The sequence below is a fragment of the Phascolarctos cinereus genome, unplaced genomic scaffold (genome assembly GCF_003287225.1).
Source record: "Phascolarctos cinereus isolate Bilbo 61053 unplaced genomic scaffold, phaCin_HiC Scaffold_4;HRSCAF=312, whole genome shotgun sequence".
Classification (NCBI taxonomy): Eukaryota; Metazoa; Chordata; class Mammalia; order Diprotodontia; family Phascolarctidae; genus Phascolarctos; species Phascolarctos cinereus.
The window spans coordinates 510,943,522-510,968,152 of NW_027555847.1; the positions used below are offsets into that span (position 1 = coordinate 510,943,522).

A 24,631-nucleotide genomic window follows, 5' to 3' on the forward strand; every position below is an offset into this window, starting at 1 on the left:
ATTTACATATAGGACTACAGAACATTAACTCGGGAAAAGCCCTCAGAGATCATTATGGTCTAACAGATGAGGAAACAGTCCTAGAGAAAAGTGGCTTGCCTAAGTCCATCACACTAAGTTAAAAAAAAAAACTGGGATAAGAATTCAATATGATACAGGAGAAAAAATACTGGCTTTGAAGACAGAAGATCTGAGTTCAAATCTCTGCTCTGCCATACTATCTGTATGACCACGAGCAAGCTGACTTCAACTCTCCAGTCTCAGCCTCTCCATCTGTAAAATGAAGGGATTGGACTAGGACACTCAAAGTTTCCTAGAGTCATAAATTTGTAATCTCCAGATCCCAGTGTTCCTATCGCAATATATAATCTTTGCACCCACAAGAATTTCATTAAATTTTATTTAACAGATTTTCTTTTGTTGCCGCTATGTTTTTCATTCTTTTAAACTATATATTCATTAGACTCAGAACTATGAAGCCTATAACCAAAAACTGAAAAAAAATGCAATCATTATTAATATTAAAATCCTTTAAAAAGCTATGGAGATAGTAAACTTAAAGTACACCTAAACTCAAAAATATTGAAACACAATGCAATATGAATCATAATTTCTACTTACATAGATGACAATATATCATTTTACAACATTTTCTGGAAATATTTCCTTCCTAATCTTATGTATGCTCCTAGACTCAGAGGGTAGAGAAAGAGCACAAAATTTGAAATTATACTCAAGATCATGCATCTGACATAGTGACACAAAATGTTTTGCCTATGAGTTTTATTCTTAGAATCCATGTCAATATAAACTAGAAACAATTATTACTATAGAAAGCAAAACCAAAATTACAAACTTACAAAACTGAAAGAAAACTCTAGCATTTTCTCAGCATGTCTTGCATATTAAATTACAAGTTTTTCACAGTAGTATGGTTGATACAACACATGTGTAATGATTATTGCTGTATGAAACACTCGTTATTTCTTCCTCTCACAACTTAGCTAAAACAGAATGCCAGAACAGCTGTTAGGGTAGTACATGCTTCAGAATTTGTCACACAGAGAGTTTTATTTTTTCCTTTCTGCCAGACAGGCCAATAAAAAAATGAAATTAATATATTTTCGAATCAGGAGCCATGATTCAAAAATTTATAAAAGAATAGGCTCATAGCTTTTTTCAAGGGCATTTCTCTGAATTTCCTCTCTCTTACTAGAATATTATCAAACTACTTTATATAGTTTCAGCCAAACACAATATAGTTTTTCCTTCCCATACAGACTAAGTATATATGAATTTCATTCAGCTTTCAGGTTCCTTTTTGAAGTTTCTAAAGGAATTTTCTATTTATCTCCCCAAGACAAATACCAAACACACACACATACCCACACACACACACACACACAAATGGTGACCTACAAGCACTGAATATTATATACCACATGCTAGTTTTAAATTCATAATAATTTTTATTATTAAGAAAAAGTTATACAGAAAAGGTTAACTAAAGCAACAAGCTAACTCAAATATTCTATGGAAAATTTAGAAATCTGAGAACTCACATTCAGTTGAGAAGAGAACTAGCACGTTCATTTTTTTTTTACTTTTGTACCAAAGGGTGTTTTTGGTTTGGTTTCATTTGTAAAGCACCAGGCACATTCCCCAAATGGTATGATTTTGAGAAGAATTTGGAATTTCCTTGTTCCTGGAGCTAAAAATGCATACAGAGCACAGCTGTATCTACAATTAGTGTTTTGACACCCAAAATTCCAGGTGCAAAATGTTTATCTTCTATGCCATCTTTAAACCATGCATACACAGGTGCTGATATTCAATGTCTCATAGTGAGAATAAAGAAGTTATTCTTAGCCATAGAAGGAATATACATGTTCACTTCCTCACACATGCCTCTGTGCCCAAGGTCTTAAAATGGCTTACTATAAATCTTTCACATAAGCACTCAAAACATTGACTTTTCTAAGTGTCAAAAACCAACATATGTTGGGCAGTACATTTTACTTTCATTCTATATATGCTGGGCCTTCTTGGTGCCTAAAGCTAACAGCTGTCATTTATATTCTCCCGTCTGCTAACACTTTCCTTAATTCCTAAGGGGCTTCCCAACCTATAATTAAACTTTCCAGCTGCCACAGCATCTTTTTCCTGGAAAGCTCCCTACCCATCCCTTGCTTAAGAATATTCTCTAAAAATGCCTCTTTCAAAGCTGCATTACTGGAACCAGGATATTCAACGATCAGGTTTGAGATGAAATACACAGTTTTCAATCAAAGAAACATTTTATGCAGAAACTTGCACTATGATCAAGTTTTCCTTTGTAATATAGGGTATCACGCGTTAAAGAACTGGAAGCCAAATATATGGTAGTGAATATTCCGGAATCTTCCCCATGTTTTGCAAAGATCATCAAAAACTATAAAACTGTAAATGTTCTCTTGTCCTCAAACATCTTTCTCCTATCAACACACAATCTTTCTGACAGAAGAGATGAGCCAGGAAGAAAATTGTGAATATTTAACTAAATAGCAGGTTCTGCTCTGCTCTAGGACGCCTGTGGCTAACACTGCCCCTTCCCCCAGTGTAGCTTTTAAATTAGAGTCATTCTTCATGTGCAAAGCCTTCTTCTTCACAGAAAAGCAGACATTTCAGAACAAAACCCCCAGCAGTGAGCCCTTTAATTCAAAGCCATGACGTTTGCCAGAGATACAGAATGCATAGCAGCTGATTTGTTAAACCCAGAAACAAATGAATGTGTATATGCGTGCGTGCACACATACACACACTCTCTCTCTCTCTCTCTCTCTCTCTCTCTCTCTCTCTCTCTCTCTCAAGGGGCAGGGGAGTTGCAGAATCTACGCATGGTATACAGAGATATGAATCAATCAACACAAATTTATTAAAGAACTTACTGAATACCAAATACTGTCCTAGGCACTTTGAGATACAAAAGCCAATCAGTCCCTACCCTCAAGGAACGTATATTCTATAGTGAGAAATACTATGTATGTGTGTATACATATATATGTATATAATAATATACAAGTATGTATTATATATATGCAAAATGGACAAAAGTTTGGGTTTTGGCAGGGATGAGTGAGGGAGTGCTAGTAGCTAGGAGAATTAGGAAAAGCTCAAAGTTTTGTTTGAACTGAATACTTTCTTAAAAATTTATTTTATTTTTAATTCATGGAATAAAACAAGCATTCTATTAACATAGTATAATAAAAAGATGATTGCACATAAAAGTGAAAATCTATTATGTGCAACTTGCCATTCCTTTCAAATGTGAACTGAGTCTTAAAGAAAAAGAGGTATTTTAAGAGGTTGGGGTAAAAAGCAACTGCATTCTAGGCATGGGGGAGAGACAGCCTGGGCACAAGAACTTCTCCAGACAAAGGAGTGCTGCATACAAGGAAACAGTAGGAAGGCCAGTCTAGCCACATTGTAGGTAGAGAAGCAGATAGGCTGTGCCTGAAGTCAGAAAGAGGTGAATTCAAATGTGACCTCAGACACCTACTATCTTTATGACCCTGGGCAAGTCACCTAACCCAGTTTGCCTCATCTGTAAAATGAGCTGGAGAAGGAAATGGCAAACCATTCTAGTATCTTTGCCAAGAAAATCCCAAATTGGGTCACAATGATTCGGACATGACTGAAACCACTGAACAACAACAGGCAGATTTGGGCCAGCTTTAAATGTACAAAAGGGGAGTTTATATTTGATTCCAAAAGTAACAGAGTCACTGAAATCAGTAGGAAAATGACATGGTCAAATGTGCTCATTAAGAATAGGACCCTGATAGGTGTGTGGAGGACAGACTGGAGTATAGTGAAGACTAGAAGAAGCAGAGAGATTACTTCAAAAGCAGTATCTGCTTATACTGAACTAGCAAAAAGGCTAATTTGGCAAATGCTTTCATCAAACTAATATACATCAAGAAGCTGCAGAGGATATATAGCTTCAAATAAAGATGAAATTACCAATATTTCTCATGGCAAAAGTGACATAAACAAACAGAAAAATCCTAACTGAGCAAGAATGTGAAACCTATCATCCAAACCACTGTATGCAAACTCTCCATTCAGAGAAAGGAGGAGCACAAAACGTACCTCCTAAACACATGACTGGGCACACCCAAGGGAATAAATAATATTAATGCTTTGCTAGAGGTATGGAAGAGATGCACAAGTGAATATTCTGGAAAAAGTGACGCTGACTTAGCTTTACCAGAATCAGTTCTTTCACAAGTTTTATTTAATGTAAAAGGTACCACACAGTTTCTTGCCTTCTTATATTGCAACCTGAGTAATAATTTAATATTTTGCAGAATTTCTCTACCAAATCTTTTCTCTTGACCTATAATTTTTAAAAATTCTGAAATGGTATGTCATATGAAACTTGTACTTAATCTAGTAAAATAGTCAAGAGTGGCAAACTAGGGGCCAGGTTCTATTGAAGCAGAATAGGAACCCAAGTTGGTCCAGTGGAAACAGTCATGGATTAAGGATGGGAAAGGAGAGGACCAGAGACCTGTAAGACTATGCTGTGAAATCCAGAGTCCAGAAATGCCAGAGATATGGCAGGAGAAGCAAACTTTTCATCCCAGAATCCATTTAACTCCATTTTGTGGAATATGCTTCAAGAGATTGGAAAAATAAGAAGAGTAGGAAAAATCAGTGTAGCAAAAGCACCATGGCATAGTTCTTCCCATCTATATAAAATGATAACTACTGTCAAATGAGATTATATATGCAAAGCATTTTGCAAACCTTAAAGTGCTATATAAATGCTAACCATCATTATTGTTATTAATTACTATCATTACTCCAACAAACACTGAGAACAAGCATCATACCCTGGTAACAGGTAAATCCAAGAAATCACAGTAGGCCATTTTTCCAGGCCAACATTGCAAATTCAGTCCTTAGGCAACCAATTATAGCAGGGAATTTGGATCAGGAGTGGGGTAGCATTCTTGTCTCTAAATCTGGAATATTTGGGAAACCTTACATGGGGAAAAACCAGGAGTGAATGGGCCTGAAGTTCTGTCACTCTGATCTTAACAGCAGAATCACTTGTTCAGACAACAGGAGAATAACCAGGGAAGCAGGGACTGTGGATCAATAATGCCTACACCTCTCCATCACTCTGAACTTGCAAAGTCTTCCAGCTGCCTGACCGGGGGCTGGGGGCGAGTGCCAGGAACTATTTATTGGAGCTTCACCGAAAACCAAGTCTTCAGTTATATTACCCAATCCAGGGGTTCAGAACCTGCAAAAGCGCAGCTAAACCAGACCTCTTAGGGCCCACTGAAAGTCTACAGCTATCTCACCTGAGGTACCCCCTGATATCTTAAAAAATGTAACATTCAACTACTGGAAAACACAATGACAGGACACAAGGAAATACAAATCATAATCAACAGTCCCTCCAAAAATACACAAAGCTTAATGCTACTACAAAGTATCAACTGAAGAAGTGAGGATAAAAGAATTTCTTTTTTTTTTAAAGCAACTAAAATAAAATGAAATAAAATAAAATAAAAAACCCTTTGTGGAGAATGGCTTATTTGAAACACAAAACTACAGGAGTAACTCTAAAACATCTTCAAGAAAAGCTTGAAAGACACAGATTACAAAATCAACCACAGTTCCTAAAAGAAATGAAGGAAGAGATAAAGAATTTTTATATAAATTAAATGAGAGCTCTAGAGGAAAGAATTGAAAAAGAAATGAGAGCACTGGAAATACCACTTGGAAGTCAATAAATATTTCTGTTAATAAATATTTATTAAGTACCTGCTATGCACTGAATATCTGCTAACCACTATGGAAACAATTAAAAGTCAAAGATTGCCACTCCCTGCCCTCAAGAAAAGTGGCAAAGGTACGAAAACTAACAGCTTGATATAAAAGTAGAAAACATTACTTAAGTTATAGACGCTATAAAAATTAGAATGTACAAAATATAAGTTAATGACTCCATGAGAAAAGACTTATTTTTAAATAAAAAAACTTTTTGAAAAGACAACATATTACACATCTGATTAAAACAAACTAACCTGAAAAATAGGCCAATATAAAAAAATTTAATAACTATAGACTACCTGAAATTCATAACCACAAGGAAATTCTCAGTATCATAATTCAGGAAATCATTAAAGAAACCTGGCCAGATCTATTAGGACAAAAAAGCAAAATGCAAATAAAAAGGTTCCAACAGTCACTTCCTTAAAAAAAAAAATAATAATGTAAACTCCCGGGAAGATCATAACCAAAATGTAGGTATTCTAGGTCAAAGAACAATATGACAAGAAGCCAGAAACAGTACTGAGGAACCACAAAAATGAACACATAAAATTTAGTAGCTACCACCATAAAGTACTGGAGAGCTTAGAATTAAATATTCCAAAAGGCAAAAAAAAAAAACTTACATCCAAAAATAATGTATCCAACAAAACAGAATATAATCCTACAAAGGAGGAAAATAAGCATTTACTGAAAACAGAAGATTGCCAAGCATTCCTAATAAAAAGATCAGAGCTGAGTAAAAAATTTGAAATACAAACACAGCAGTCAAGAGAAACATAAAAAAGATAAATATGACTGAACAAGCAGAAGGGCTAGTAGATAGAGCCCTGGGCTTGAAGTTAGGAAGATCTGAGTTTAAATCCTGCCTCAGACACTTACTAGCTGTGTGACCCTGACCAAGTCACTTAATCTGTCTTCCTAAGTTTCCTCATCTGTAAAATGAGGATAATAATAGCACCTACCTCCCAGGGTTGTGGTGAGGATCAAATGAGATAATAATTATAAAGTACTCAGCACAGTGATAGGTACACAGTAAGTGCTGTATTATTATTGCTGCTGTTTAGTTGTTTCAATCATGTCTGACTCTTCCTGAGCCCTTTGTTGGGGGGAGGAGGGAGGGAGGAGGTACTTCTTGGCAAAAATACTGGAGCAGTTTGCCATTTCCTTCTCAAGCTCATTTTACAGATGAGAAACTGAGGAAAACAGGATTAAGTGACTTGCCCAGGGCCACACAACTGGCAAGAGTCTGAGGCTGGATTTGAACTCGTGAAGATGAGCCTTCCTAATTACAAGCGCAGTATGCCACATAGCTGCCCAAGCCCTACATAAATATTAGCTATTATTTGTTCTTAATAGGAGAGATGATATGTATCCTCTCAGAACTCTAATGTTATTAGGGATCACAGGGAAAATTAAACAAGACAGAGGAAAACGTATAATTCTTAATAGTAGGCCATGTATTTGTTCATGCTACCCACCTATTCAAATTTTCAACAACTTCTGTAATAAAGAGATTTTAAAAGTTAGTAACATACATTCAAGGAAGAAAGAGGGCACTATATTCTTTTCATATATGAGTGCATATTGGTACATATGAGGAAAAGGTTTTCACCATGACTGCTATTTCTCCCTTGCAAAGCATAATTAACAAAAATCTGCAAAAACTAGAATTCATACAGTGACCTCACCTGGGAAAATAGGAAAACACTTTACTGAGAAATCATAAAGCTAAGGTTTTAGTCTTCAAATATCACCTTACTCATCAATACTAACTATACAAGTGATACTGGTTATGTGTAGCATTGTTAACTGTAATGTAAAGCACTGCATTAATACCAAGAGTAACACAATATCTTATTACCTAGAAGTAGGTATAATGTAGGTATAATAATCTTTTCTGATATATTTTTGTTGCTGCTATTAAGTCATTTCAGTTATTTTCAACTCCTCATGACTCCATTTGAGGTTTCTTAGTAAAGATATCTGAATGGTTTACCACTTCCTTCTCAAGTTTTCTGATAGATAGCACCAATATATTGGTCAAAGTCTGATGCAATAGGGTTAACCTGTAAACACAGCTATTAGTTCTAGCACCCCAAACTCTATAATTTGGGGTTGATTTTATATAACATTCACTATTATGTATGTTCAAAGCACCAGTGAATGAGGGTGATAAACCAATGCATAATTTAATGAAAGACGGGTGTGTGTGTGTGTGTGTGTGTGTGTGTGTGTGTGTGTGTCTGTCTGTCTGTCTGTCTTCAGTCATCTTTCTCCATCCTTATCAGTCTGGTAAACTGAAACCAATGCCTTAATTCATGATTCAGTGCCTAACTTCCTTAAGCAAAAAATCTGTGACTTTCTTTATGCTGTTTCCTAGTGTTCTGGGGAGCAGAAGCAGAAAGAGAGAGAGAAGGAATTCAAAATAAAAAGGAAGCTAATCTAGTAGAATCCCAAGACCTAATTTCAAGATCAGAGCTCTATAAGTTCTCAAATTAAAACCAAAATTAAACTCTACAAAGTCAAACTGAAAATTGGGCCATAAAAGAGTAAGTTTGCTTCACTATTTTTTATTAACCAAATGCATACACAAGCCATAAAACCACTCAAATAACAACAGCTTAATGTACTCAACTTTTCAGGAAGAATAATGGAAAGTAAAAAGGTTTTAATTCCTCTATACACAAAACAAATTGCACCACTTGAAACATATCATATTTGTTAAATGTCAGTTTCATTTAATACAACAGTTGAGTAGAAACAGAAATGGAAAATAAATGTCAATAATATATTTGAGCACTCAAATAAACCATACATACATAACAGGCAAACACACAGGAAATCTTAACTAAAGAATGAGATTCTCTCCATACAATGTCAACCAATAACAATGATGTGAAGCTTCCATGTTGTCCACTGAAATCATGTTGCAAGAGTATAACTATATTAAAAGGCTTTCTCTTCAAACAGCTAAAAACCTCAGATAATGCTGGTAAAACATACATGGCATACTACAGAAGGCGTCAATACATGAAAATAAGCTCAACTAATTCCTACAGGGTTTCACATCTCTATTTTCCTCACTACTGTTATGTACTTGTGTTTGAAATTCATTATTAGTACAGAAGAAAATTTCACAGCAAAGTTTATCACATTAATAGTAGAGCATGATGCTACAGGTTTTTTCAACATGTTTATGGATATGTTTGTCTTTGAGTCACATTCATTTCCAAATATATAATTCAGTTCAGTCATTTTTCAGTCATAGCTGACTGTTTATGACCCCATTTGGGGTTTTCTTTGCAGAGATATTAGAGTGGCTTGCCATTTTCTTCACTTCATTTTACAGATGAGGAAACTGAGGCCAAAAGGGTTAAGTAACTTGACGAGGGTCACACATCTAATAAGTGTCTAAGGCCAGATTTGAACTCAGGAAGATGAATCTTCCTGACCCAGGCCTGACACTCTATCCACTGAGCCGCCTAACTGCCCACCAAATAAATATAGCTGGTACTTAATAAATGTTTGCTGACAGACAAACATATCCCCACCCCCAAACCTTACACAGAGCAAACATCTTAAATAATTAAAAGGAGTAAAAATGAGCAATTCAGGAAATAAACAAACACTGTCAATGTCTGATAGTACATGCTAAATTCCACATTCATGCCCCTCATCCATCCACTTTCACAATAAAAGAGGCACTTTTTCTCCACTCTTGTCCAAGACTAAATTTGGTTATTATAATCATATAGTGTTCCCTTAATTTTTTTTCTTTTCTTTTATTCATTTCTTTCCATTTACACTGTTATAGTCATTATGTATATTGTTTTCTTTGTTCTGCTTTCTTTTCCATTTACACAATATTAGAGGAGAATGAGGAAGAACAAGAACAAGAAGAGGAAGAGGAAGAAGAGAAACAATCCTCTGTTAAACTCCTGATTCTCGCTGTGCTTAGCTGGACACTGCACAGTATTAAAGAAATCTCAGAAATTCATAGTGGAAAGGACCTCACAACCACCTAGTTTAGTCCATATTTGTATAAGAACTCTCCCAACAAGGGGTCATCTAGCCTTCCCTTAAAGACCTCAAAAGAAGAACCTTTGGATACAAGGTCAGCCCATTCCACTTTGGAAGAGTTTAAATTTTTTAAAACTTTTTCCCCCTTACATCAAATCTAAATGTGTTTCTCTGTAGCTCATACATACGCTGGTTATGCTATCTAGGGGAAAGAAGAATAAATATAATCCTTCTTCAATAAAATAAGCATTCTATTGTTTAAAGACATCTGTCATGTCTTCCCTCAGTCCTCTCTTTTCCAGGCTAAACATTTCCAGTGCTTTCAGGCAATCCTCAGATGGCATGGCATCAGAAATGTGCTGGACAATGTTTAACAACTAACCAGTTCTCCAGAAGAAAAAATCAGATCTATGATCCTATGGACTTCGTTTTGTCTGGAGAATTAGTAGATATTTTGCTTAAAGGCAAAAACAATTGTTCATGTACTGAGTGACATCAGCCCTCTCATACCCCCTCATCCATAAAATCAAATTATAGGATGGTGAAGAGAGAAAATGGCAGAGAAGAGGAATCATCCTCAGTCACTAAAATCTGAAAAGAGGCAAACAATAGTATGTACAACACTTCAGACCAAAAGTATTAAATTATCATGGAAACATGAATACTAGTCTGACCAAACTGTACACATGTAAAATGAAGATCTAGGAATAAACCAGTGGCCCTTTTTTTGCTCTAAATCTTGTGAAACCCATGAAACCTTTTGTGACACATACACACGTAGGATACATAAATCAACATAGTGATGCTTTTTAGTACCAAAAGTACTAAATTATGGAAACATGAATACTAGTAAGATATATACATGCACAGACAGACTGAATTTAAGTGAAGTCATTGTAACTCTAAAATCAAAAAGTAGGAAGGAACTTATTACAAGCAGTACTTCCACTATCTCACTTCAACCCCTTGGATATTTCAATTACATTCTTTATCGCCACTGTTTCCCAGTTTTACCTAAAAAAACCAGAGACTTCATCACCCTCCACTACCCCAAAAACTGCTGCACTTCCACAAAAATCAAGAGTCAGAGCATCTAATATCATTCATTAAAATATATGATGGAGGATGCCAATCAAATAGAGAAGAGTTAAACAAAGAGAATGGAATATTATTCATAGTGACTGAGACAGTATAGTCAGGTGAATCGAGAACTGGCCACAGCCAGAGTTTAAGTCTTGCCTCAGACACCTACAGGCTGCCCATCCTAGTCAATTCATTTGAACTAGCGCTCCTAGCAACTCACTAAGACTAAAAGTTAGAGAGAAAGGGTTGATACACACTGGTTCAGGTTTTCCTCATTTAGGGGTTCTTTAAATAGGAAATCACAGATCTGTGCCCTATTCCTCTTCGTCATTTTATACATGAGAAAAATGAAATCCACAGAGGTTATGACTTTTCCATAGTAATAGGCAGTTGCCTAAAGTGAGAACAAGAACCCTGACCCCTTGTCCAGGTCTCTTTCCACTGCACTGCTACTAATAATGTTCTAAATAAGTGGTACACGAAATAATGTTATTCACTGAGGCCACTCAGGGGAAAAAAGCATCACTATGTTGATCTACGTATCCTACATGTATGTATGTCACAAAAGGTTTCATAGGTTTCACAAGATTTAGAGCAAAAAAAAGGGCCATTGGTTTATTCCTAGATCTTCATTTTACATGTGCACAGTAGGCATGGAACTAAAAGTACTTGCCTGAGTTAATATATAATAGTGTCAGATTCTGAATCTAGGACTTGTCACTCCAAATCAAACTGGTTCTTCCACTAGCCATAATCTTCCATGGTAAAAGCCATGCATGAATTAAAGGATCCAAAAATGTATAGAAATTCTCGAGGCTTAAAGAAAAAGAGTTAGGGAGCAGGTCTATTTTCGTAGCTCGTTCTCATCAGATAATGGTTGATTATGATGATGAAGATAATTAGTAACAGGATGTAATTTGATCATCTCTTCTAAACCACAACAATTTCTACCCTCTCCCCCAAAAAAGAAGCTTCTTTACTGTTCCACAATGACAGATCAAGGAAATATCTCCAAGGATAGACCTGTTATATGAGGTATGTTACTAAGTTTATAACTTACTTTTTATTTAACAAATTTGCCTAAATTATAAGTCAAGAAAAACATTTTACTAGGAAATGCCAGCATAAGAAAATAAAGTATAGGGATTTTTTTCCATTTGGAATCAAATTTTTACAGTTAATGACTTCCAATAAAATCATGAAACAAAAGATTAAGATGAAACGTCTTATTTCTAGTTACAACACTTTTCAAACCTGTGGGATCTGCAATTTGTCTTCAAGTGAAACCCTACTTAAAAAATTCTAAAGCTGCAAAAACAGTTCTTTAATAATCGGGGGTGAGGGGGGGTGGAGATAGTAAAAACTCCTGCCAGCCATAATTTCCATTCAAAGCACCCTCACTTATCCAGCATGCTCAAGTGGTAAATCAATTGGATTTAAAGGATCTGTATTCAAATTCTAGTTCTGCAACTTGCTACCTTGTGAACTTCCCAAATTCTTTTACTCTTTAGCCTTCAGGGTCTTTATCATTAAAATCAAGTAGGCAGTCCCACAAGCTCTAAAGCCTATGAATCTCAATAATGGTTTTATTGGGTGTGTATGTGGGTGCGGGTGTGTATATGGATATATGTGTGTCAGATATTCCAATTCAAATCATTTAGGTCATTATTGTTGTTGATTCATTAGAGATACAAATTATAATCCCATTTATAGAAGGTGCAGCTGCTCCCCAAAGGAGCTGAATATTCCAAGGGGAAGATGAAGGAAATAAGCATTTACATAGTGCTGAGAATGTGCTAAGCCCTTTTGTGAAGATAGTCTTACTTTTTTTTTTCATGCACAGCCCTTCAAATTAAGTATTATTATCATCCCCATTTCATAATTGAGGAAATTGGGACAAACAGAAGTTAAGTGACTTGCCCAGAGTCACTGTAAGTGTCTGAGGCCAAATCTGAACTCAGGTCTTTCTGATACCAGCGTCAGAGCTGAGTACACATCCCAATGATGAGGCAATAGGGTATAATTTGGGAAGAGAAAAGTAGGAACCAGGAGACTCAGACACTGTCTTAGTTCTGCTACAAATTGTGGGACCTGGGCATAACACTTCATTTCTCTAATATAAAACAAAAAGATGGTACTGAACTAGAATTCTACAAATCTATGATGGGAAGTGTCCAATTAATAAGATATTTGTAGAGAAAGTAAAGACAAAAAGGGGAGTTCAGGAAGTAGCAGAAACATTTTTTAAAACACAGGAGTTTTAAGAACATCTACAAATATTAGCATTATTTTTCCTCTTTACCCCAAACAAATTTATTTGTTGCTGTTGGGTTCAGTTGTTTTTCAGATGTGTCCAACTCTTCATGACCCCATTTGGAGTTTTCTTGGCAAAGGTACTGGAGTGGTTTGCCATTTCCTTCTCCAGCTCATTTTACAGATGAGGAAACTAAGGCAAACAGAGTTAAGTGACTTGCTCAGGGTCAAATAGCTATGAAGTGTCTCAAGCCAGATTTGAACTCAGGAAGATGAATCTTCCTGACTCCAGGCCCAACACTCTTATCCACTGCACCACCAATGATAAACTTATCAGCATTCATTAATTAACTGGTATGAAACACACACATATAAGATAATACCCTTTGCAATAATTCTGTCTAAATTATAACTATGATTAGCAATTACACACTGAATTCTAGGCATAATTTCAATGGTATCCATGTCAATAAGAAATATCTGTCATCTTGGATTCCATTTAAATTGTTTCCTTGGCCAACACAGAGAGCTTGGGGGTTTGGGGGAGGTAGAGGTCTAAAGATGAAGTCCCTAACTGGCTTCTTTCCAAACAACTGGCTAAGGAGAAACCTTAACAAATCAGCGGGCAACACGTGGAGAGTGCTGAAATAAGGAAAGATGAAAGAAAAACCTTGTGTTCCAAACTTGAACTCAAAAGTCTAGTCCTAGGTCACAATGTAGCCTTTTCCTATAAAGGCACATCTTCAGAAAGTATGATGAAGAAAGAGACAATGAAGTTGATATTATTTATAACACATGCATTATAAGAGAGAACAAATTCAATTTCCAAAAAAAAATTGTTTGATACTTCAGGTTCAAGTACTGATGCAATCACATGCACCTGGAGGATGATTACAACAGAAAAAAGGAGGACATTTGCAGACTGGGAAGTATCTCTTCCTTCCACAAACCCTATATAGTATTTTGAAAGATTCCTTATATGACCAAGAAAAACCCAAATGGGGTCACAAAGAATTGGACATGACTGCAAGGATGGAATAATCTCATATATATGTATGTGTATGTATATTATATGTATGCATAGCCATATATACACATACATAATCACATATACATGTGTATCCCATATTTACATATGTATATACATGTACACACATGTTTGTTATGTGTATCTTTACATATATAATTTGTTGTTGTTGTTTTGGGGTTTTTTTGGTGAGGCAATTGAGGTTAAGTGGCTTGCCCACTGTCACACAGCTAGGAAATCTATAAAATTTTCCAATAGCAAGCAGGGGCCTTCAAATCCGTTGTATTGACAGTGGAGCCCTCTTAACCTAGGTCAGACAATCAATAAGCATTTATTAAGCACCTCTACTTTGCCAGGCATTGTGCTAAGAACCAGAATACAGGAAAAGCAGAAGAAGAATACCACACATATTTGTTTTGGATGCTAATTAATGCTGATAGCGTTTCCTCAGTAAGAAATACTGCCTTTGAATAAGGCAGGCATAACTTCCTTCAAATTTTACTCTTTTCTACTCCATCATTTTATTCAAAAATTTGCTCAGCACGAAGATCAGATAAAGGCCACCAGGAAACAGAGACTTACTTGCCCTTCATTTGAAAGCCATAAAAATAATTATCAGGCTTTTAGGGAATTTTTTTTCCCCTAAACTTCAAAATCCAATTGACAGAATTATTAAAACAAGAATAAGATGATGTGCAGGCTACATAAACAGGGCTGCCAAATAAGCAATAAAAGCAGAGAAAATTCAGGTTAACATTGTCAAGTATTTCCAAATTAGTCAAGCTTGATATAGGAGCAGCAATGGGTAGGACCAGCATAAACTTCCAAGTTGGTAATCTATACATAGTCCATAAGGGCACTTTTTTTTAAATGAATTACTTTATGGATTAAGAAAAAGTAAGGAATTAATAAAGGAACAACAACCTGCCAAGCAAAGGTAACTCAATCAACTGGAAGATGATTAAAAAAAAAGTTCTGGATTATTTACTTACTTGTGAAGAGCACACTCAAACTAGAAGTAAATAATGTGAGTTGGGTTGAAAAACACAAAAACCAAGTAAGTCAAAAAGCCATTTTGCTAAAAATTACATTCAATCAAAACTAAGTTTCAAATTATTTTATTGATGGAGAAGCTTAATTTATGCAAATAACAATATTGATATTCTAGGATAATTTACTGCAGTAACACAAATGCAGAATGATCATTTGGTTTGTTGTTTAGTGAGTTCCTATCTAATCACAATCTCTCAGTTATTTACTTAGTTTAGTCTAGCTAAAGAGCTCAGACTTAATCACCAATTTCACTTGATTTTTCTACAAATACAAATACTGACAAGAACAGAAGAATTAAATTTAAGAGTTCTGTTTTTCAGTTTCAAATTTTACTGGATGATAAGGCAGGAAGTATTCACCTAAAACTAAAATGGAAATGCTAGGGAAAGCCAGATTATATTTCTAAGAAAAGTATTAAGATCAAGAATGGTACTTCTCGGAGATAGGAGAAAAAACTATCCTTATGCTCTACTGGTCATAATGAATTACAATTCAAAAGCAAATCGGGGCAACTTATAAAAAAACAACGTTCATTGCATTTAATGGTTCGCCTCATAGGAGTCATTAATCAGTGTGGTGAGGTATCAACTTAAGCAGACCCAAGAGCGTGTCTGAAATTATATTCTGAGCTGATTTTCAGAAAACTGTTTAAAGATTTCCCTCATGTACATAAGAACATTTTTTCTATATATTTTCATACTTTTACCTATGGATTTTCTCCCCATTTTTGTGTGTGATGAGGTCTTAGTGCTTTGGGGAAAAAACCTGTTCAACCTCCCAAAGAACTACCTATTTAAGGATATTTCAGAGTGATTGCTATTGTCTCCAGCCTACTTTTTTCCTTTCTTCTACAGCCTCTAGTGTCTAAATTTTTCACCTCTGAGCCACTGTGAAACTGCTCTTTACCAATATTATACTAGATGTTTCTAGTAGTGTCTGGCCCAAGAACCTATTAACACCAGGGTAATCATTTCCTCTATGAACTCTTATCAAGAGGAGAAGATGTAAAATAAAAGATGACTCCAAATTTGTAAGCTAGTAAATGCTATCAATAGAAATGAGAAGGTTGAGGAAGAGCTGATGCTTCTTCACGGTGGTGATTTAAGAACTACCTCAGAAAGCTTCATGGTGTAAGGTGGAAGATACATAAACACATTCCTATTATATAAGGCATCTACATTACACTACAGCTGAAGACAAGTAACTACAATAACAAGCTACAATTCCAGTTTTCTTATTTTTTCTCCCAGTCCTGCTTGGTGGCATTTTGAGGCTTCCCTGCATCTTTTTACATGCACATCTTTTTCAGCACAAGCCCAGAATCTTAGATGTGGTTACAGAAAATAACATATTAACAAATGTGCAAAACAACTGAAGAGATACCCCTACCATTTACATTCATTAACACATTAAAAAAAATAAAATAAAATAAAATAAAATAAAATAAAATAAATAAAAAGGCAGTAACTTGCCAATAGAGCAACAAAGTTTTTAATCTCCATGCCTTCAGCTAAAAAGTGAAGGTTTTCAATGTGTTGAGACCCCTTAGGCGATGTAAATATGTTAGGGTGATCTTTGTCAACAGAATTATTCTCTTATTCTGGTAAAAACCCTACCCTCCAATTCTAGCTATTTGCCTAATACCAATAACAAAGACTGTTCACAAATGTTATCTGTCAAGTCTAGATGTTTATCTGACAATATGAATAGTTCACATTAAAACACTTCCCTCAGGCTTACCAAAACAAACATTTGGGAAGCTTAAAAGACCAAAGAGTACATAAACTAAGAACTGTTAACCTGAGGTTTGTGAACCTTTTAAAAATATTTTGATAACTATATCAATAAAATTGGTTTCCTTTGTAATCTTGTCCATTTTATTTCATGCATTAAAAATACCCCAAGAAGGGTTCCGTAGCCTTCAACAGACTGCCAAAGACGTCCAAAACATGAAAAAAGATTAAGAAACCCTTCTATATGCCAAAAGATGACGCTCTACACCTTAGCAAAACTCTACAGGCATCTGAAATTCAAAACTAAGAGTTATACTTCAATCATATTTGCAATCTCCTCCTCAGCTATGAGGTCAATTGGTACCTTTATATTCATTTAACAAATTAAGATAAGGAACTTTCCCTAGATCATACAACACACAAATGAGAGGCAAGGGTCAGAAAACAGATGTCTAATTTCTCAATATGCTACTTAGTTCACAAATTAAAAACCACTTCTTCCAAATGAAAGTTAATGAATTTGGAACTGCAAATTTTTTCTTCCTGACTCCGGGACTGAAGAGTGGCTTTTTTGTTATTGTTGTTCTCATCAGATAAATAAATATAGAATCTCAAGAGCTAGAAGGAATTCCATATCGCTCCATTATTAGCTTTGGTTTTTTTTTCTTTTTTTTTTTGCCATCTAACACTGTTGACTCATACTGCATTTTCATGTATCTAAACCCATCAGGTCTCTTACATATGTATTACTGTGTAATCATGTCTCCTATCTTGAACTCCTGAGCCAAAATGTAGGACTTGACATATATCTATTCAATCTCACCAATCACTTCATTTTTGGTTTTCTGTATCCACCACCTATTTGCATTGTATATAATGGGCACTTAGGTGATGTTTTGCTAAATTGAATTGAATCTGATCCATTCTTGATTCTAGCTAGTCAAAACCTTTATGGGAATCTGTCATTCAACACTGGTACTCATCTTCCAAGCTGTGTAACATCCACAGATTAAAGCATTCATTAAAGTCATTGATAAAAATGTTGAATAGAAAAGCCCCAAGAACAGATCCCTAGGGCATGTTATTAGATAACAATTCTGGTTGACATCACACCATTAATCACATCTTTCAGTCCAGTCATTCAACTACCTCCAAACCCACCAAACTGTACTATTATCTAGGCCACTAGATTGACAGTCTGTTAAATGCCTTACTCCAATTCAGACATACTACTGTATGTTTACAGTATTCCTTTTATCTAAATTAGTGTAGAAACCTTGTTTAAAAAGGAAATGAGAATAATTTGGCAAGACTGGCTCCAAATCAAGAACGAGCTATCAATCTGTCAATCTTTTCCAGGTCTTAGCCAGGGAAGCTTTCTTTTGCTCTTAATGATTAATACTTTCCTTTCTAAGAACTAACAAAATAATCTCTTTAACATGTGAGCTGAAAGGCACCTTGGAAATCTAACTCAAGTCCCTCATTTTAAAAGATGAAGAAGCTGAGGCCTAAAAAGTGTAAACGACCTACCTGCCCATGGTCACATAGTTGGTGACAAAGCCAAAGCTATAATCCAGGTTTCTTAAATCTCAATTCAATTAGCATGTTAGCAATATAACCATTTTAGTGAGACTGCAACATTCATACTATGTGAAAATGCTAAGAGCACAAACTAGACAGCAAATCACAAGTACACAATTCATAGTCAATTTTACCTACATCTGGCTGCTCAGTACCAATCTATTTTACCTTCAGTCTATTCTCTCAGCTACTTAAAGGAGGGAGAAATCCTATTTGACTTAGATTTGGGTACAACCCAAAGACTGGGTTGAAAACAACTCTCTTTTCAGCTGCCAAACATTGTGCTATTCCAAGCTGGATACTCCTGTTTCTAGGCTCCCACAACAAGGACTTCCTGAATCATCTTCTAACTTTAGTTTCCTGCCACAGGAGGATGCTCTATGAATTTATTTAATTTCCAAGTAGTTCTTTTTCTTCACTATCCCTGTCACCCTCCACTCACTCACACCCACAACACCCACACACACACACACACACACACACACACACACACACATACACACCCACACACACCCATACCCCTTCTAGTTATTTGATAATTTTGGGAGCTATGTGGAAGATGGATAGAAAACGGGGGGGGGGGAGGTAAAGACAGGAAGACCAATTAGAAGATTATTATTATTAGAAGACAATAATTTGATAACTTCCTGCCCTCAAGTCATTTCTCTGTCCCCAAGATCACAGGATTTTGAGTTGAAAAGGACCATAGAGTTCATCTTCTCTAATCCTCCCCTCATCCCATTTTACAGATAAAGAAACTAAGAAACTAACAGATTAAAGATCACACAAATAGCAAGCAGAGGAGTCTGGATGTCTCCCTTCCTATGTTTCCTATTTCCAACATGTAAGTACTGGCTCTTTAAAATGTCCACTGTCAGGTGTGATATTGGGGAAAATCACTTTCTCTGAATCTCAATTTCCTCATTTTCGAAATGAGAGTATTAAACCAGATGATCTGCCAAATAAATCTGAAGTATGCCATTCTATCACAATTCTATTAACAATATGATAGATGGCTTCAAGTGCTTGAATATCTCCCCTCATATGAAAGAAGGCTCAGGTTTGTATTGCTTAGACCTAGGTGAACAGAAAGAGGAACAAATAGGAGTAGTTACAGAGATGCAAATACAGACTTTCAAGTAAAGAAAAAACTTCCTAACACTTAAAATTTTCCAAAAGTGGACTTGGCTGGTTTGTGGAGTAATGAGTTACCCCTTCAATCAAAGGTCAAATGACTATTTCTTGCATAAGTTTATAGATGGGAATTAATGTCAAATCAGATATCCCACAGGGATCTGAAACTCAAGTGTCCAAAACATGTCATAAGCCGCATTCTCCCAATTCTCCCTTCTTTCCCATTTCCCTATTTCTTCTGAAGGCACCACTATCCTCCAAGTCACCTAGGTTCACAACATTTCTTTGACTGCTCAATATCACTGACCACACATATCCAATCTGTTGCCAAATCTTGTTGTTTCTACCTTCACAACGTCTCATGTTATACACTTGTCTCTACTCACTAGAGTAGACGGGCCACTACACTAGTTCAGGCTGGACTTCACTTGTTGACTAAACTATTGCAATAGTCTTCTAATTGGTCTTCCTATCTCTAGTTTTTCCTCCTTTTCCATCCATCTTCCACACAGCTCCCAAAGTGATTTTCCTAGGACTGACAGGGTCAATCCATGCTTAATAAACCACAGTGACTCCCTATTACCTCTAAGAGAGAAAATCCTTTGGCATTTCAAGCTCTTAATAATCTGCCTGCTTCCTCCTACCTATCAAGTCTTATCACATTTTACTCTCGCCCTTCATACAGTCTACAATCCAGGAATACAAGCCTAATTGCTGTTCCCTGCACACTATACTCCATGTCCTCTCTCTGTACCTTTTTGCTGGCAATTTCCCAGGCCTAGAATTTTCTCCTATCTTACCTTTATCTCTTGACACTGCTCACTCCCTTCAAGTCTCAGCTCAAAGGTTACCTGGCCTCCCCAGGCACCTGAGCTTTCACCTCTAAATTTCATTCCTTCTACTCTGTAAGTATCTTACTACATACCTATTTATTTACATGTTGGCTCCCTCAATTAATATGTAGGCTCCTTAAAAGAAGAGACTGTTTTTGGGGTCTTACTTTTCTTCTGTATCACCAATGTTTAACAGTATCTGGCATTTCATAAACATTTAATAAATGTTTGTTGATTGGTTGAAGTTTAAGACTACCCAGATGGTCTCTAAGGCAAGGATTATCAACTTTTTTGTATGATGACACTTTTCAGCATTCTGGTAAAGCCTACAGACTCCTCAGAATTGTTTTTAAATGCATAGAATAAGTAGTATTACACAGGAAACCAATTATATTGAAATACAGTTATCAAAAAAAAAATTAACTTCACAAACTCTGCCCCCAGGTTAAAAACCCCTGCTAAAGGTCTCTTCCAATTCTGATATAATGTGAACTATAGTGTCCAAAGATAACTAATGTGGGGAGGATGGGGTATTATTCCAAAATACACATAATCAAGTAGGAAATCATTATCATAACAAGACCTTCCCTCCATCCCTTGCCACTTCAATGATTCCTTTCTGTTTTGTGAGGGTTGATAATTAATTAATTAATGATTAAAACCTGTGAGCATGAGTCCTACTCACTTAACGGAGTAGTCTTTTACCACACCCAATGGCAGAGTGAGGATTTCCTATCCAACTGAGAGAGTAGACAACAAATGTTACCCCCTTACGCAGACAACTGCCCCAACCACTTCCAGTTTTGCTAGCCATCTTTCTCTCTAATCCATCAATCTGTCTCCTTCTCTCTCCACTTTTCCACAGAATTCTCCTCTTCCCTGCCCCCATTTTTATTTCACAAGGCTTCTTCTTTTCAAATATTTTCTTCTCCACTCCTCCAAATACATATAAATACCAGTGATATCTTTGGGAAAAGGGATTTCAGTTTGGGAAGCTTCTGTTGCAGTAACCCTCTCCATAAATGCTGGTCCACAACTTTTCTGAAACTTATACATCTTACAGATTTGCATGGAGGTTAAACATCTTGCCAGTGACTACATGGCAAGACACACGTGTCCAAAGCAGAATTTCAACCCAGGTTTTTCTGACACCAAGATGGCCACATTATTCACTAAACCAACCTAAAACCTTGATAAAGAGACTGACTTCAATTTCATATTAACAGGGGAAGAAAATTGAAACTATAGATATCAGGAGGAAGTCAGAGGCCTGGGATGAATAGCACTCCCTTACTCAAAAATCTTCACTCACTCCCCAATGTCTAATCAATAAATTTTAAACTTCTTAGCCTGGCATTCGAAACCCTCTATAGATAGCTAGACCAACCTACCCTTCCAGTCTTTTTTCACCACCACCTACTCAAAGTAAGCTTTCTGTTTCTTCCAGTCCCTCAAATCATACACACAACTTTGTTCATGTCATTTTCAATATGGTGCCAGGGAGAGAGTAATTCTACTACAGTCTACCACTTGCCAGTGGCCACACAATTAAGAAAATGCATTCCCTTTGGACTTGTTTCCTCAGCTCAAAAATAGGGATATCACTACTTAGTCTCCTTTCCTGACAAGGTTATTGGGAGAAATACAATAAAAACAGGTGTAAAGTACCTTGCAAAATGAGAGATGATACCCATACGACTTTCTATGATTCCTCCCATTTCCTTCACTCCAAATCTTTGTCTATTATGTTTTTCATGCCTAATACAAAGAAATCTCCTCCTTGATCTCCTAGTCAAGTTTCCCTCCTCTGAATCATCTTGGCACTTTATTTTTACCCATCACATGGCATACTGTCTTGGTACTGTGGTTTTTCATATATTTTTCTTATTCCCCTACTACTTTGTGAATCCCTTGAGGGCTTTTGTACTGTATAATGTTATAATCTATACAGCACCTATCACACAGGACATACTTACCAATTATTTATTTTGGAGGCATATGGTTGGATTAACCTAAAATTCTTTTGAAATGAAGAATTCATAATAGAAAATGACATAAATTAAAGGGTTTTTTTCTAGAAAAGGTATAAATAGGGTAATTAATCCAGAGATGTTATAATGATAGGCACAGAACATTAAAATATACATTTAATGGTGACAGAAAAAGTCTTTTCAAAAAAAGCCACAAGTGCACAGAAACTGAGTTTCCAATATACTAAATTCCAGAAATATAAAAGGAAAATATTTTCCAGATTTCCTACAACTGAGAACTATTTCCTCTAGTGATGCTACTGTTATTATCGGCAGTACTGATTTTTTTTCAGTTTTTTTTCCAGTTTCCTTTTATATCATCATATCATTTATTCCTTTCTTCTGAGATCTCCCTCTCTGCTGATGCTCCCTGAAACACCAATTAAGGCTAGGAAGAGAAGGACTTCTCTCAATGAAGTAATTCTTTTTTTTCCCCTGATACCTGCACTGTTCTCTTCTCCCATATGGCAGAACCTCCAGCACTTGCCTAATTTACAGCTGAGAATATAAGTAGTTAGGTCATTACAAAGAATATTAGGCCATTAAAACAAAAAAAAAAGGCAGCATAGATGAGTTCAGTAATAGAAATTTTAAAATGAAACATGAGTAAAAATAAATGAACCTTTTTAAACATTCTCTTTGTGGGAAAGTACTTTTACAAGAAGCCTCAATTCTAATCAGTTTAACAAGTGAGTACCTAATATGTGCTTCTGTCCATGCTAGGCACCAGTGCCTTGCCCTCCTGGAGCTCATAATTTATCTGGAGGGGAGAGAGGGAGGGGGAAGCATACTCAAAGCCATTTGGTTTATTTCCTTTGTTTTTAAATCTAACACTCATCTTTTCCCCCTTAAGTGAAGACCATAAGAACAATGTATCAAAATGCCAGCATTCTAGAAATTAAGTTGTCAGCTTTTTTTCTAGACTATGACTACAAAAGAATTATGGGGTTAGAGCTAATGAAACCTTACGCTTGAGCACTGTGCAATTTCCCTAAACATTCTAAAGTCTAAAAATGTACCAAAGAAAATACAACCATTAGATTTGCAATTTTCTCTATTTAATTTCACTTTCTCTCACTCTTGTTAAGTTTTTTCTTACGCTTTTGCTTTTGAAGTCTGCATCCAGGTGTAGCTGTACAGTTATATTCATATGTATGTGAACATAACATATATTATATATATAAACAGTTATGTTCACATATATACATATATATATGTGTGTGTATGTGTGTGTGTGTGTGTGTATATATATATATGTATATGAACTGCATGTAATACACATACATTTATACCTAATGTGTACGTTGGTGTTCATCTCTCATATAGGGTCACTCTGGTTAAGAGGAATCTTAAACATACTTTAACAATTTACAGAAATTTCTATAATTAAACATGATATGCATAATCATATCAACTCTTAAAAAACCAAATAATACTTTAAAAGAGAAGTTTGAATTAATCTTCTAACTTCTTGTCCATAGAAATAATTATAAAAAATATTAGTTCAGGGTAGGAAACTCACAATAATAATTCCTGCATTAAAATTCTAAGATAAAAATATTTAAACTCTAAAGTAACTGATAAATATAATAAAATGCAACTGGAAATCAATTTCCTACACAGGGAACAAAAAAACTTAATCTTACTTTGAGGAATTCCTATGTTTCTTCTCTTGTCAACTGAAGTTACATAACTTTAATAAAAGAGAAAATAAAAGCTCAACCACCATAGGAAGACTCTTCCCTGTTCAAAAAGATATATTATTTATTGTGTGACTTAACACATCTTTTAAATCAAGAAGTTTTAATAAAAACATTAATTCTAATGCACTTGAAGAAAATTAGGAAATGTGTTTGATCACCTTATCAAATGGAAACATCTGAAACAGTATGCCTATTGTTCACTAGTTTTCTCCCCACATTTTAGAATAGTGACTCCCACCATCCCATAAAATCCTTTTCCGTTTTATCTGTGAAACACCCTCACATGCAGGTTTTAATTTACTTCTATCTTGCAATTTTTTGAAAAATACCTTATGGTGCAGTTCAACTT

General features: G+C 35.6%; 1 protein-coding gene across 1 annotated transcript in view; it reads right to left on the reverse strand.

Moving 5' to 3' along the window:
• Nucleotides 1-24,272, reverse strand: part of EPB41L3 (erythrocyte membrane protein band 4.1 like 3) — a 169,752-nt gene extending 145,480 nt beyond the window's left edge. Inside the window, 1 exon segment of the mRNA XM_078153493.1 lies at nucleotides 24,226-24,272. The gene's annotated coding sequence lies outside the window, so the exon portion shown is untranslated.
• Nucleotides 24,273-24,631: the final 359 nt, after the last annotated feature.